At 40.4% G+C, this 13,346-nt stretch overlaps 1 protein-coding gene across 10 annotated transcripts in view; it reads right to left on the bottom strand.

Annotated features, from left to right (window-relative positions):
• The window catches only part of SGCD (sarcoglycan delta), a 526,559-nt gene that overhangs the window by 225,339 nt on the left and 287,874 nt on the right, over positions 1–13,346 (bottom strand). The window lies entirely within an intron of this gene.

Genomic DNA, 13,346 nt, shown 5'->3' with positions numbered 1-13,346 from the left:
TGTGGAAAACCTACAGTTTAATTGCTTGATTTAGATTTGGCTGGTAAAATGCATACTGAAACATTACTCTTAATTATGTTAATTTATAACTGAAAAGCTAAATTTACAAAGGCAATAACATTAATTATTTACTTGCCCATTAAAGCTGAATATTTATTACCAAGCTAATTGGCTTCATAACTCTGCCAAAAAAAAATTAAAAATGAGTTTATGAACTGATTTATACAGGAATGATACTGCCATATCTCTCAGCAGGTTGCATGTATTTAATAGATTGTATTGATATACATTCATTTATAGTCTGTTACACATATTATTTTTAAAAGATTTTTTTTCTTGATAAAGATGCCAGTTCTGACTCAGAGCAAGATTTTTCATTATTCTGTACTCAAAATCCTATATGCAATGTGATAGACTTCCACTGGTCTGTAATAATTTATGAAGATTGCATCTTGCCTAGTCGTTTAAATGCTCACTGAATGTAGGAATACATTGGGTTAAATCAACCAAAAAGGGAAACAGTAACTCAAATAATCCATCCCACAGCACCAATAGCAGGACTATTAAGAAGCAATACCTAGCAATGAGGAGTCTCCATCTTCACTAAAAAAATTTAGTTTCATTTCTACACACAAGATAACTAATATATTCAATATTTAGTTATGCATGTATCCCAAAATAATACAATTAGGTTACTAATGCTTACAGAACAATTTGAGTGTTACCTTAATGCACGATGAAAGGCTAATTTTGATTGCTGTCTAGATGGAAATTTTAATTCCATTTGGCAATGTCTTTCCACTCTGGCACAAAGCAGATACCTTTTCTTTCTGCTTATGTTCCTTAAATATGTGGCTTTCCCAGAGGGTGATTGGATTACCAAAAAGCTGCTGTGGCACGGCCATCAACATGAGGCAACAGGCTGCTGGGCTCTTCGGCTGTGCTCGTGCTTCTGTGGACATCCTCTTTGACTGAGGCCTACTAATAATTGGTCTGCAGAGTGCACAAATAAACTGAATAAAAGAGCCAACCCTGACACAGTGTTCACAGAGACAGTGACTACCATAGCCAGTATTTGTGGGTGTCCTCAAAATGGGATGACTAATTCTAAATTACAGTCTAAACTTCCAACAGTGGTGTAATTCCACTGTGAAGGAAGCACAGAAATGTCCCAGAAAGAAAGGCAATGGCTTGGTGGATTTAGCATACAAGCCATCTTACGTGAGATGGAATGGGTCAAACCACAGCTGAAAACTTCGCTGCCCTTAATTTCTTCCTGCAATTCCTCTGCAGCTGCCTGCAGCCCAGGGGTAGAGCCAGCAGCAGGGAACATAGGAACCTCGACCTCAGGGAAAGATCAGCAGGCTTAAGCTGTCAATATCTTATACGGAGAGGCTGGAATCAGGACTTATACTTGGTTTTTGATAATAAAACTGATAAAGAAAAAAAAAAAACAAACCACCACAACCATCCTTAACTGAAAATTTGGGAGTTCTTTACTTCTTTATCCAGGCATTAGTTTGCATCAAAATAAAACAGATCACATCCAGGATCATCCAACATTTGCCTTTTGTGAAATTGCACAGAACATTGACCGTACACCACCAGAGCACACACGCAAGTGTATCTCAGTGACATTTTTTTTCTAAATATAAAAGAAACACAACTCAGTACAACAGTGCACTGAGTGGGTACAAGACAGCTCCTTCACAGAAGTGGTAAGGACCTGCAAGATACAGAAGAACTTATTAACTCCAAAATCCAACCTGTGACCTTCAAGAGACATTTTTTGACAATTCAATTCAATACCCAAAAAAAAATGATGAAGTGGTGGTATTTCAGGTGAACATGTTACACCGGATTGGAACCAGAGGTATTCCCTGGTCACGTCCCAAAGCCGTGCTGTGTGACAGGCTGCTGCTGTCAGCCCTGTACCACCGAGCCGGGCGCTGTGCAGGTGAAGGCTGTGTTACCCTCAGTCCTGGCGCACAGATCCCCATCTGGCTGCTTATGCACTTTCCCTTTATCCTCTTGCACGAGCACACGCTTGGCACCCTGTTTAGTAAGGCCTGATCAAAAGGCTGCTGTCATCAACGCAGGACTCCCCATTAACTTTTGGGCAATTTCAATCAGCACTGCCGAGTCTGTCCTACTTCCCATTTGGCTCATGGCTACAACAAGATCATGCATATTAAATAGCCGTGGAGGCAGCCGTATCTCCTGCCTTGCTTTATCATTTATCTAGGAGCTTGGGTAGTGCAACCCGCTTCTCCATGGGCTTTTAGCGACAGCCTGAACAGATCGATAGGATCGTCATGGAGATGCAATGACTCCGCTATCATAAAGCTTCTCAAAAATATTTGACTTGTCTAAATTACATCAGCAGCTTCTTCTCCCTGACAGAGCACAGCCCCATGGTATAACAGCAATGGAGCACTAAGTAGGGCAGAGCAGGGAATTAATTTTACCTATGGATATTATTTATGTATATACTTATTTTACCCATTATTTGACCTTGTGAACAGCGACAGGACCCAAGGGAATGGCACGGAGCTGTAACCGGGGGGGTTCAGGCTGGGTGTTAGGAAAAGACTGTTCACTGAAAGGTGGTCAGGCACCGGCACAGGCTGCCACGGCCCTGAGCCTGCTGGAGTTCAAGAAGCATTTGTACAATGCTCTCAGACATATGGTCTGATTTTTGGGTGGTCTTGTGTGGAGCCTGGAGTTGGACTCGATGATCCTTGTGGATCCTTCCAACTCAGTATATTCTACAAACATTTGTTACTTATATTCTAAGAACATATGTACAAGTAGACCAAAGTCTCAGAAATATTAATTATTCAGAAAGGTATTATGAGTTAGTCAATGAAATACTCTTTGTGTGTGTGTGTGTGTGTGCAAAGTTTCATTGAATTTTAAATTATTTTTGTACATATCCTTTAAAAAAAAAAAACTATAATATATTTCTTAGGGGGAAAAAAAAAAAAACTAAAACCCAAGCCTTCTGTTTAAAAGACTACGGAAGCAACTAAATTTAGCAAACTCCAGAAGTCTCGTGCTTTTCCGTTTTGCTTTTAGCCCAGTGTTTCCTAAGCTGGCCACTAACTCACTATTAAGGTATTAATGGGTTGGCACTGACCAGTGCCAAGACATCAGACTGCAAAATTCAGATCAGGTCTGGCATGAAGCAGAAAACCTCACAGATAAAGACCTGGTACGAGGCAGTCCTGGTAAACACGGATAATCCTGCATGACATACAACTAGCAGGAGGAGGATGGCGAACAGGAAATGATTGTCAAGCATGTGGTATATTTAGCAACAATCAACCAAAATGCCTTAGACATCAATTTCAAGCCACTTAATCCTCTAAATGATGTGCTATGGCATTTGTTTATGATTCGGGTCTCGCTTTGTTTTCTATATAAGATTACCCTCAGAAACTCACATTCAGTGTTCTTTATAAATAGTTTTGTGAATAAACTGAGCATTAGGTTAGGGTTTAGTTATCACAGTGCTAAATTATTCCAGCTGGGTCATTATTAATTCTCCTAATTTTACTATAATTCACTATGATAACAACAACGCAGCACCCTATGGATACATTTATTACAGAGCATAAATCCACTGCTCATATTAGATGTTGTAATGCCTAGTCTGCAATCTTTATGCAAAAGCCTGAAAAATGTTTAAACAGAATTGTCTTTAAGACAACTTTTTAAAGGCGTACCTCTAAATTCCCATCCTCCACCCAACTATTATATTTCTGTATGATGTTGGATAACTTTTCTGTATGTGATACTCTACTGCAGTACAGGCTATTGCTCAAGGCAAAACTCTTTCATAGTAAATACGCTGGGGAAAAGGATGGTGGAGAGAGAGCAGAGAAGAGTATACTGCTGTACACTGCAATTTTCATTAAGGGAAAGCATTTATAAAGTAGACATTTAAAACATGTTAATGCACAGTCCCCTCCCTCTCAATGAATTTATGCCACTGCACAGATCTGCACTTATATTTTGTTGAAGTCAGGTGTGTAGCCAATAACAAATACCGACCAGTGAACTCCTTGCTACCCAGGAGCGTGCACCTTTGCTAAAAGCTTCTACTGATTCACTAATCAAAAAGCTTGAAAGCTACAAGTTTGAGCTCAACTTTCAATAGAAAACAACGCTTAAGAGGGTATCAGACACCTACCTAAAGACCAAGTGCTTCTGCTTTCCTCTGTTTTGGATGAGTCACCCAATCACAGAAGGAAATTACATTCGTTTTGACTTAATAAAGCATGTTAGATATTATTCACTGCTCATGGGTAGCTGCAAGTTCAATAATTTGTTCTGTATCTTTTTAGGTATTTACAAGCCTCTGTTTCCTTCGCGCTGTCCTCTGCGATGACAGGTACTATGTTTGCCTTCCCCTAGACTTCTGACAATTGCCCTGTTCTCTGTAAGCTTCTGAGAGTCATCGTAAATAATTCTGTGGGTACATTTCAGAAGGCCATGCTGACCCAAATATATCACACTTATCTAAATACTCCTTATCTTGTTCTTGCCTTTGCTCATAACCCCTTGTTACAGGGAACATTCTTATAGCTCTGACACAGTTATTAACCTTTCTGTGAAGAGCAGTGCAAAATAATGGCATTTGGTATTTCTGTCTTTGTCTAGTCCATTATTTGCTTCCCTTTCTTACTGATGGACTTTTGCTTTCCTCTTACTTCCAGTGCTTTTGTAAGTCATTTCATCACCCTTTATAGCTATAGATGACTTTGCCTCTCAGTCCTTCTGATTTTAGCCTATGTAGTAGCACAATTGCTGTTCTCAGTTATATATCTTTTGCTTGCCAGTTTTGTACAATTTCACATTAGTGAACATATCCTTCTGTAGCCATTCCAGTTCCTTATGACTTCTTTTTTTTTTTAAGTTACAGGCTGATTTAGGTTTAGATGTATGGACTTCAGAAGGGGCTTGGCTACAAACTTTGGATTCAGAGGAACTCTGGAAGCCACAATATGCCTGCTGTATGCACTGCTCCAACATGAGCAACATATCTTACTGTGCCAACATCTGTCTTCCCACAAAGTGCTGTACAGCTGAACTGAACAGCACAAGGTGAAAGACTGAACAAAAAAAACTTCAGTTATTCAATCCTTCCCCCCCTCCTCTCCATGTGCAGTGATTCAAGCAAACATCCACATTTCCATCCAGTGAACCACTGTGCAAATAACCAGAGGATAGGATGCAGGTCTCTTAGGCCCACAGTCACCATGTGCCCGACCCAGCCAGGAGCCTACCACCCCACACACATTGCTGAAGACTAACCTTAAATAGACCAGCTTTAGCTAACTTTAGGATGAATCTCAAGAACCTGTATGAGTTTGGTAGGAGCTTGCCAGCTTCCTGAGTCATGATTAAGTGCATTTTCTCAAATGACCACTGCAATCTCCTTCACAAAAAAAAGATTTTCATCATCAACAAAAATAGTCCAAAAATAACTGCTTTATCTTCTTGGACTGTAGTTACTTAACACGGCCACGAGCTAGCAATTTATTTCATGTTCAGCTAAACTGATTGAAATATTGTATCTTACATCATTTTTTTTGATTAGCAAAGCTTTGGCTTTAAATCTTGAATGGAATTCTGCGGAAACACATATCGGATATTAAATAAAAAACTGGGAAGTGGACTGTGTACAGCCATGAAATATATACGTGTGAGTTAAAGTACAATTGGGTAAAAGGTTTGAATGTGCTCCACTGGACTGTTGTTTGTTTTTTTTTTTTTCTTTTTTTCTTTTTTCCTTCAAGCAAGGCATTAAGAAAATGGGTCACGAACTTGCAGGACGCTATGTACCTTCTAGACCACCCTTGAATTTTAGCGGCCAGTTTACCCCTGCTTTACACTTGTAGTAGCCGTACACAATTGAGCAAAAACACCATAGGAATTCTTGAATTCATCCCTAAACAGTGCTGCAGATGTGAGAGGCAGGATGGGACCCTCACTAGGAAGAGCTCTCAGGGAGTGGGGGCACAGGAGAAAGAACTAACCAGGTTTCATGCCTTGGCTTTGCAACTCCCTAAACTTATCTAGTCTTTGTGAAGAACCCCCCCCCCCCCCCCAAAACGCCTCAGCTCTACAGCAAAAGTAAAAAATTTGTGTAAAGGCATTTTCAATATGGAAGTGTTGAGTTTTCCCTCTTCTAACATTTTGCATCTGAAACTAAGTTCCAAACAAACTGAAAAGCTCGGCTCCAAACAAACTAAAAAGCCCTTTTCTATCTCATTACCCTCTGGCCAAAGCCAACCTGCTCTGATACTTCAAAGACAAGTTACAAGACATATCCCATATTTCTGGCCTATATCTCCTCTATGTCCCAAGCTGTCTTCCCACAGATCAGCGTAATTTATTGTCCCTACTGCAAGCAAGACCCCTGTAAAAACTTTCCCAAACCAATTCCAGCCAAGCTGCCATCTGCCCTCCTGCTCCACTCTCTTCACAGTTTCTCTCTTGAATATTCTGGTGGCATCATTTTTTCTTCACTACCTTCTGGACTTTGTACACCTTGGTCACAACCCCTCTTAATCTCCTCTATTCTAATGCATATAAACATAATTTTCTTAACCTCTCCTCACAGTTTATAACCCCTGAGGCCCTTTATCATCCTTGTTAAGGCTGTATCCATAATTAGGGTGTCTAGAAGGATCAAAAGGAGAGAACAAGAAAGTGCCTACTTAATACAAATTGTTACATGCATAACCAACAACTCCCTCCCCCTAAACCCTTCCCATTCTGCAGCAAGCAAAGGGGGCGAACCTGAGCACTGAGTGTCGGGGTGCAAGTCTGCTACCGCTTTCTGCACATAAGTGATTTAGCCAGGATGGCCTTTGAAGGCGCAGGGTGCGTTGCTCCTCCCAGGTGCATACTGCAGTATTCATCTACTTGATACTTGTGCTAACTTATTACAGCTCCACATAGACACATGCGTTTATATTCTCCACAGATAACTGAAAATTCACACCTGCCCATATTATATATCGGACAAACTGCCCTCCATCTGTCCATGAACAGGTACACACACAGCCTCTTATATAAACAGATGGCAGACAGTCCCCTGCATGGACACACAGGTAGGTGTGCACATACACCTAAGGACACGTTTAATATTCCTATTACCAGGGTAAAGTTAAAAACTGACCTCAATCACCTTTTCTTACAGATTTGCTGATGAAGGTAATGCACTGGCTGGCCTTCAGTGCTCGCTCTGGCCAGCATTTGTTAGTTGTATAGATTCCCGAATCCTTCCCTGATAAGCAGTGTAGAGGCCTCCAAGAGAAGTCACAAAAATGCCCAGGGCATGGAAGATAAACACCTTGCAGGGGATATCACTGTGCCCTTACGGATTATGCTATGTGATATTTGGAATTTGGAATCTGCCATAGTAGATTAGACGAGTGCTCTGTTTAGACCAAAAACCTGAATCAGACAGCGGCAAAAGCAGATGCTTCAGGGAATGGTTTGAGGATACCCTGAAAACAGCTATAGAATGAATAACTAAATCACCTGTGCTATTTTCTTGATCTTAATAAACCAGAGAGTTGGCAGATAACCTGAAAAGGAAGACTTTTCGCTACCCCTCTCATGCATCTCCCTTTTAATTCTTACCATCGTACGTTGAATGGTCTCACTGCTGTCAATTCGAACCCTTTGGACTTCAGCTTTTGTCCTTGGTGGCACCTTGTCGCAATTTGTCCCCCAGTCTCAGCAACTCAACAGCTCCTCCCACACCCACAAAATACGAAATCACAAGCTCATGACCAATCTGCTGCTCTTTCAAGAGATTCCTTGCAAGATTTGCTCACACATTAGTGAATCACTTCCAATCTGTTTTGCATAAGCAAATTTAAGGTATTTTATTATGGAAATGTATGCCAAAACATCTTCCCACAGAACTTCATGCTGCCATGGTGTGACGCAGTTACATAGGTTTGAGACTGATGTACGTTTTACAGAACACAAGGCTTTGCCCTGTTTGACATGGGGCAATGATCTATGCAAGTATAAAAATTGACAGTTCGTTTGTTTGTCCTTGGCATGCTTTCCAACTATGTATCTGCCTCCCAGCATGTATAGCCAGTAGTAACAACCTGCAGAAGGAAATTGTACTAAAACTGTAGCCCACAACAAGCTTACAACTCTATTTTTCTTTGCCATTATTGTCTATCAGAAGATTGTTACTACAAAATATTATCTGCATATTTTATCACGCCTACATTTATACCACAGGCGCAAATCAGCAGATTAAAATATCCGTGTACTCCTCCAAGAATTCCTTACTGCTTTTACAAGATCCTAACTTGGTAGTTCTTTATGTGAACTTGAACTTCACATTTTTTCTTTGGATAAACGTTTTTATGCTAGCATAAGAGTTCTGCTGGTTATTTTTACTTTCTACTCTTCTCCTGACACAAGCTGTAGGATCTCATCCCTACTCCGCATCCACCATCTGAGCAACAGCAGTGACAGAGCTCAGCCTAGAGAGGACTACCACTAAGCTAGAGCACATCCACCACATTTTGGCCAAAAAACTAATCACATAATTTCATGAGCTCTCCTCTAGCTCTTGAGCCACAAATAACAGAAAAAATGGAGCTCACAAATGCAGGTCCTGGGTGCAAAAAGATATTAACATATCCAGTAATGATCAACACATGTTCTAATACTTTAGGATATAACTGTTTAGGGTAGAGCCTACATAATGGTTTCACTGGGCAATTACATAACCATGAAGATCTAAAAATGTTATAAAAGTCCAGTTGATGGAAGCAAATCACAAAGTACAGGCTTGTAAATGCAAAGCCATCAAAAAAAGGGTAAGAGTTTCTTTTAGACTTAGCTGCCAGTTAAAAAGAAGAAGAAAAAAAAAATCACATTTCCTTTTACTGGTGAAGGTGCTGGCTTGACAGCCCTGAAGAGTGATCTATTTATTCAAAGTAATGCTGGCAGCAATGGTACACATTTCACAAGCAGCTCTTCCAATGTGCCCAACCCTGTATCTATTTTCAGTTCCATCAGTAAGCTAAAGGTTAAAGCTATTTATTTAAACCCACACCCACATGTGATTTAAATTGACCCAAATTATTGTCTGAGTTGTAACCTCTCTGTATCAAAGTCCCCTCAGGGGCTGCTTCTTCATTTCAGGCTCAGAAAATTCCTCCCTCGCAGGATAAAAGAAGGGGAAGGAGCATCTGCAAATAGAAATGCAGCAGGAAAATGGGTAGGAGGAGTTCATCTTCAAAGAATGCCTCTTGGTGCTGTGGATACTGAACAAAACTTCAGTTTTATTATACAAATACCCAAAGAGGTTAGCTTCCGTCAAAGAACATATTGGTGATGAAAGATCTCATTGTCACTCACATTTTAAGGATTCCTTGGAAAGAAAAACACTACTTCTCCTGTCTGCCTTCATGCTACAGCTGGAATTAAACCCAAGCCAAAATAATGTCCAAATGGAAAATGAAAGGTGGTCCCACAGCACCGGCCCGCTATGGAAATAATCCTTTGCGAAGAGTCCTCTCTGTGCCAGAGGACCAGGAGGACTGAACAGGAGCCTCGTGCAGTCATGCACCAGTTACCACGAGCAAAGTGCCATCCCAGGAGTGAAATTACTCTCTAGGCTGATAAAAGGCAAAGGGAAAGCAGCATCTGGCCTACAATATTTAGCCTTTTCTACACAGTTTAATGCTGTGTGAAGCATGGTAAAAGCAGAGCTTCCTCAGCCCTGGGAAGACAGCTGGGGTTGAAACGCAGCAGGGACACCATATGATGGAAGGCTCCTAATTACAAAATCTCCGTCTTGCCTGTCAGAGCAACTGCACAGTAGTACAGCGTAGCTCACGGAGGAGTCAGAGAGAAACTAGCAGAGATAAGATTTGAAATCCATCTCCAGATGCAAACCTCCCTTGAGGACAGCTGGCTCTTGGATCTAGCTCCAGCCCAGTAAAAAATGTGGATCTCAACAAGGTCAAGATATCCCCAAAGTTCAACATTTGTCCAACTCTGGCTTCTGATGTAGAGCCATTCACACAACCACATACTTGGCAGAGAATTTCAGTGCCTACAGACCACAGACACCCAGTTCCATCAGCGTGAGTGATAACCCCTGGACACCAAGATTCGCTCACACCAGCACAAAGCAAAAAGATAGGAAAAAAAAAACCAGCAATCCAAGAAGTTTGAATTTCATTTGATGTTTGTTAGATGCATAAGAGGAAAAGAACTTTCTCCTTCAAACTATATACAATACCTCATTACATACTGATACTGTTAATTGCTATTCAAGTGTCCAGAGGCAAAGACACAGTACACTTAATAAGTCAAAAACATTGTTAAATACATCAGTGTTAGAGAGAGGAAGACAAACCACACCGATACCGTGAAAGAAGGCCCATAGAAAACCAAGGGGTTGACTCCGTGCTGGTACTGGTATCCACAAAAGATGATTTAAAGCCTGCTACCCTTATGCTACTTCAGTCACTGCTGTGACTACACTGTAAACTTACCCCCTGAGTCTCCTAATACCACCATCTCACTGAGATCACTGCAGTGACCAAAAGGGCCACGTGTAATGAACTTCTAATTTTGGGCTTTCTTTCCTCCTGCCCTTTTCTTTTTGGTCACTGAAGCTCTGCCATATTAGTGCATCTGCTCAGAATTATAGGGTCACCGTCTGCTGGGAAGGAACTGAGCAGTGATATTTTCAGCTGTACTGCCAGTAGGCTTCTGCAGTACCATGAGGGGGAGAAAAGGAAGAAAAGGAAGAAAAAAATGTGAAAGAGCTGGCTGAACTGTACAGTAAATATAATTAAGCTCCTGCTAAACCATATGACTTCTGCTCAATTTGAAACACAAATGACAAAACTGTTTCATCAGCTTTATGCTGAATAAGAAGAGGATAAAGAGCTAGATTTTTACAATTCAGTATGAGGCAACCCCAGCTCTGCAGAATCAGCATCATCCAGGCTGTGCGTGGGTGGCACAGCTGGACATCTAACTTTTGAGACAATGGTAGATATTTAAAGCTTTTGCTTAAAGGGCTTGAATAAGGGGTTATAAATCGGTTAATTATTATTTCCTATATAGATGATGAAAAATAAATTCTCTCTCATATGTTACACAAGTTGTGGTGAAATCTGACAGGTGATGCTTTTGGAGACAGAAGTACCTAACACTAGGCTTTTAGTATGTGATTGTGCTTCAATTCCAACAAGCATTTGTTTCCCTCCAGAGTAAGGTTTTCTGGAACTGGGACTCAATTTGAAACTTTAACCAGGATAACTCACAGTTATCAAGTACATGTCTAGAAGAGAACCTGAAAAAACCTTCTGGCCAGGAGTTTTGTTATATATGTTTCTTAATTATGCTAGGGCATTCAAAGACACAAACAACCCTAACTAAAACAGAGTAAAATCAGTGGTGTTGGTTTTAGAAGAATAAAGAAAAGTAGGGAAGATTTATTAAAAAAAAAAAAAGCAACAACTAGTAAACAAACAAAAAAATCAGTCAGAAAAGTACGTGGGCTTTCAGTTCAAAGAAGAAAAATGGTCGCAAAAATTCTCAAGTAGTAAAACAAGGATGATAAGCATTAACTCTCCACAAAATTAAATTACATTTAAAAAAGAAAAAAAAATAAAAAGAAAAAAAGCAGGAGAAATGAGCCCTGATAGGGAAAATGACTGAATTAACATATCAAAGGAAGGAGATAGGAGAGTAATCCAGAGGGTAATACAAAAGAAAAGTTTAAGGGACACCTTGGGATAAGTTTTCTTTCAAGTACTGCACTTCCTAAAATAATAGGAGGGTTATCTAAACATGCCCATCATGCATCACAATTATTGTATGACACTTTTACTTACAGAAAGTTCATTACATAAGTGGAGAGTAAGTGCTCCCGTGGAGGAAGACTAATTAAGAAGCTTGTGCTACGCCTGCAATTCGTGTCAGGAGCACAGAACTCTGGTCTGTATTGCAGACCCTGGGTGTGCACCCAGGCCACACATGGTCCTCAAAAGGAGAGTAGCTTGGTAGTAATTAAAGTCTTAACAGATAGTATATTATATTAAGCTAAAAATGGTTTCATTGTTCTGTATAACATCTCTTCCCCACTTGCCCTTCCATTTCCATGGACTGTTCCCATCTCTGACCTCAGATGCGGCAGCTGCAGGATCACCAACAATTGACAGCTCACACACAAGTGGCAATATTTTATCCTCTATATATGCTGGAAGAAAGGCCTTGCAGGCTATTAAAATAGCATGAACAAGCTTTGAAGACAATTAATTAATTGTCACTTTACAATCATTTCTGTTGCATGCTGCAGGTGCAATTCCTTTGAGGGGACATCGCATTTGTCTGCCATGGAGATGAACCTGATTTTTATTATGATGAAAATTACTATAGATGTTTAAGAAATAATTTAATTTTGGGGAAGTCTAGAACTGGCACTAGCTGATGAGATGTCCAGTTTCTACAAAGCAAGAGACTACTCGTGGCTGTACAAGACAGAAGGACTGCCTGTGTTCTGCACTGCAAAAACTGTACTGAAGAGGCTCTTCTGTCTGCCAAACTGTTTTGCTACTTTTCTGACTGTGCAAGAAATGCAGCGATTGTACAGTTTACAAGGATATATATACTCAGTGTATCACCTGTGGGGTTCCTTGGGCAAGTTCTTTGAGAAGTATAATCCTGCCTCCTTTCCTAAGACCATCCATACATAATGACAATGCTGTATGACTTTGGCAGGTGCTTTTGGTTTTAGAGACTCCAGAAACATTGTAGCCTGTTTGACCTTTTTAACTTAAAAGCAGTCAGTTTTGACTGCTACCTTCTCCTCCTCAAGCCGCTATCCTTTCCCAGCCCGGCTCCATGACCACCCTGCAGGTGCAGCATTGCGTCCAGGGGAGGATTTGCTTGCCTGAGCTTTACAGAGTCCAAGCGGAACAACTCGAAATGAGTGGCAGCAGATCCTCATTTCTGAGCTCCATTCTCCAACATGTGTCAGACAACGCAGATATCTCCAGATGACTGATCTACATCCAATAATCAAATACATTGCAGATAGTATCTTTAGATGAAACTCAGTCAGGAAGTTTAAATGGAAAAGGAAATCAGATAATTAAACCCCTGCCCTTAGTAATACATTTTTTAAAGTGACAAAATCTATAAAAACCTCAGGCAGAAACATAAAATGAAGCTGAAAGAGATCCATTGAAAACCAAATTAATATTTTAATTCTGCCAACACAGAAAAAGTCTCTAAATGAGATGAAGTTCAGAATGAATACCAAGCACAGT

The sequence above is a fragment of the Anser anser genome (genome assembly GCF_964211835.1).
Source record: "Anser anser genome assembly, chromosome: 14".
Classification (NCBI taxonomy): Eukaryota; Metazoa; Chordata; class Aves; order Anseriformes; family Anatidae; genus Anser; species Anser anser.
Note: the sequence above shows the minus strand (reverse complement) of the source record. Positions and strands in the feature narration are given on the sequence as shown.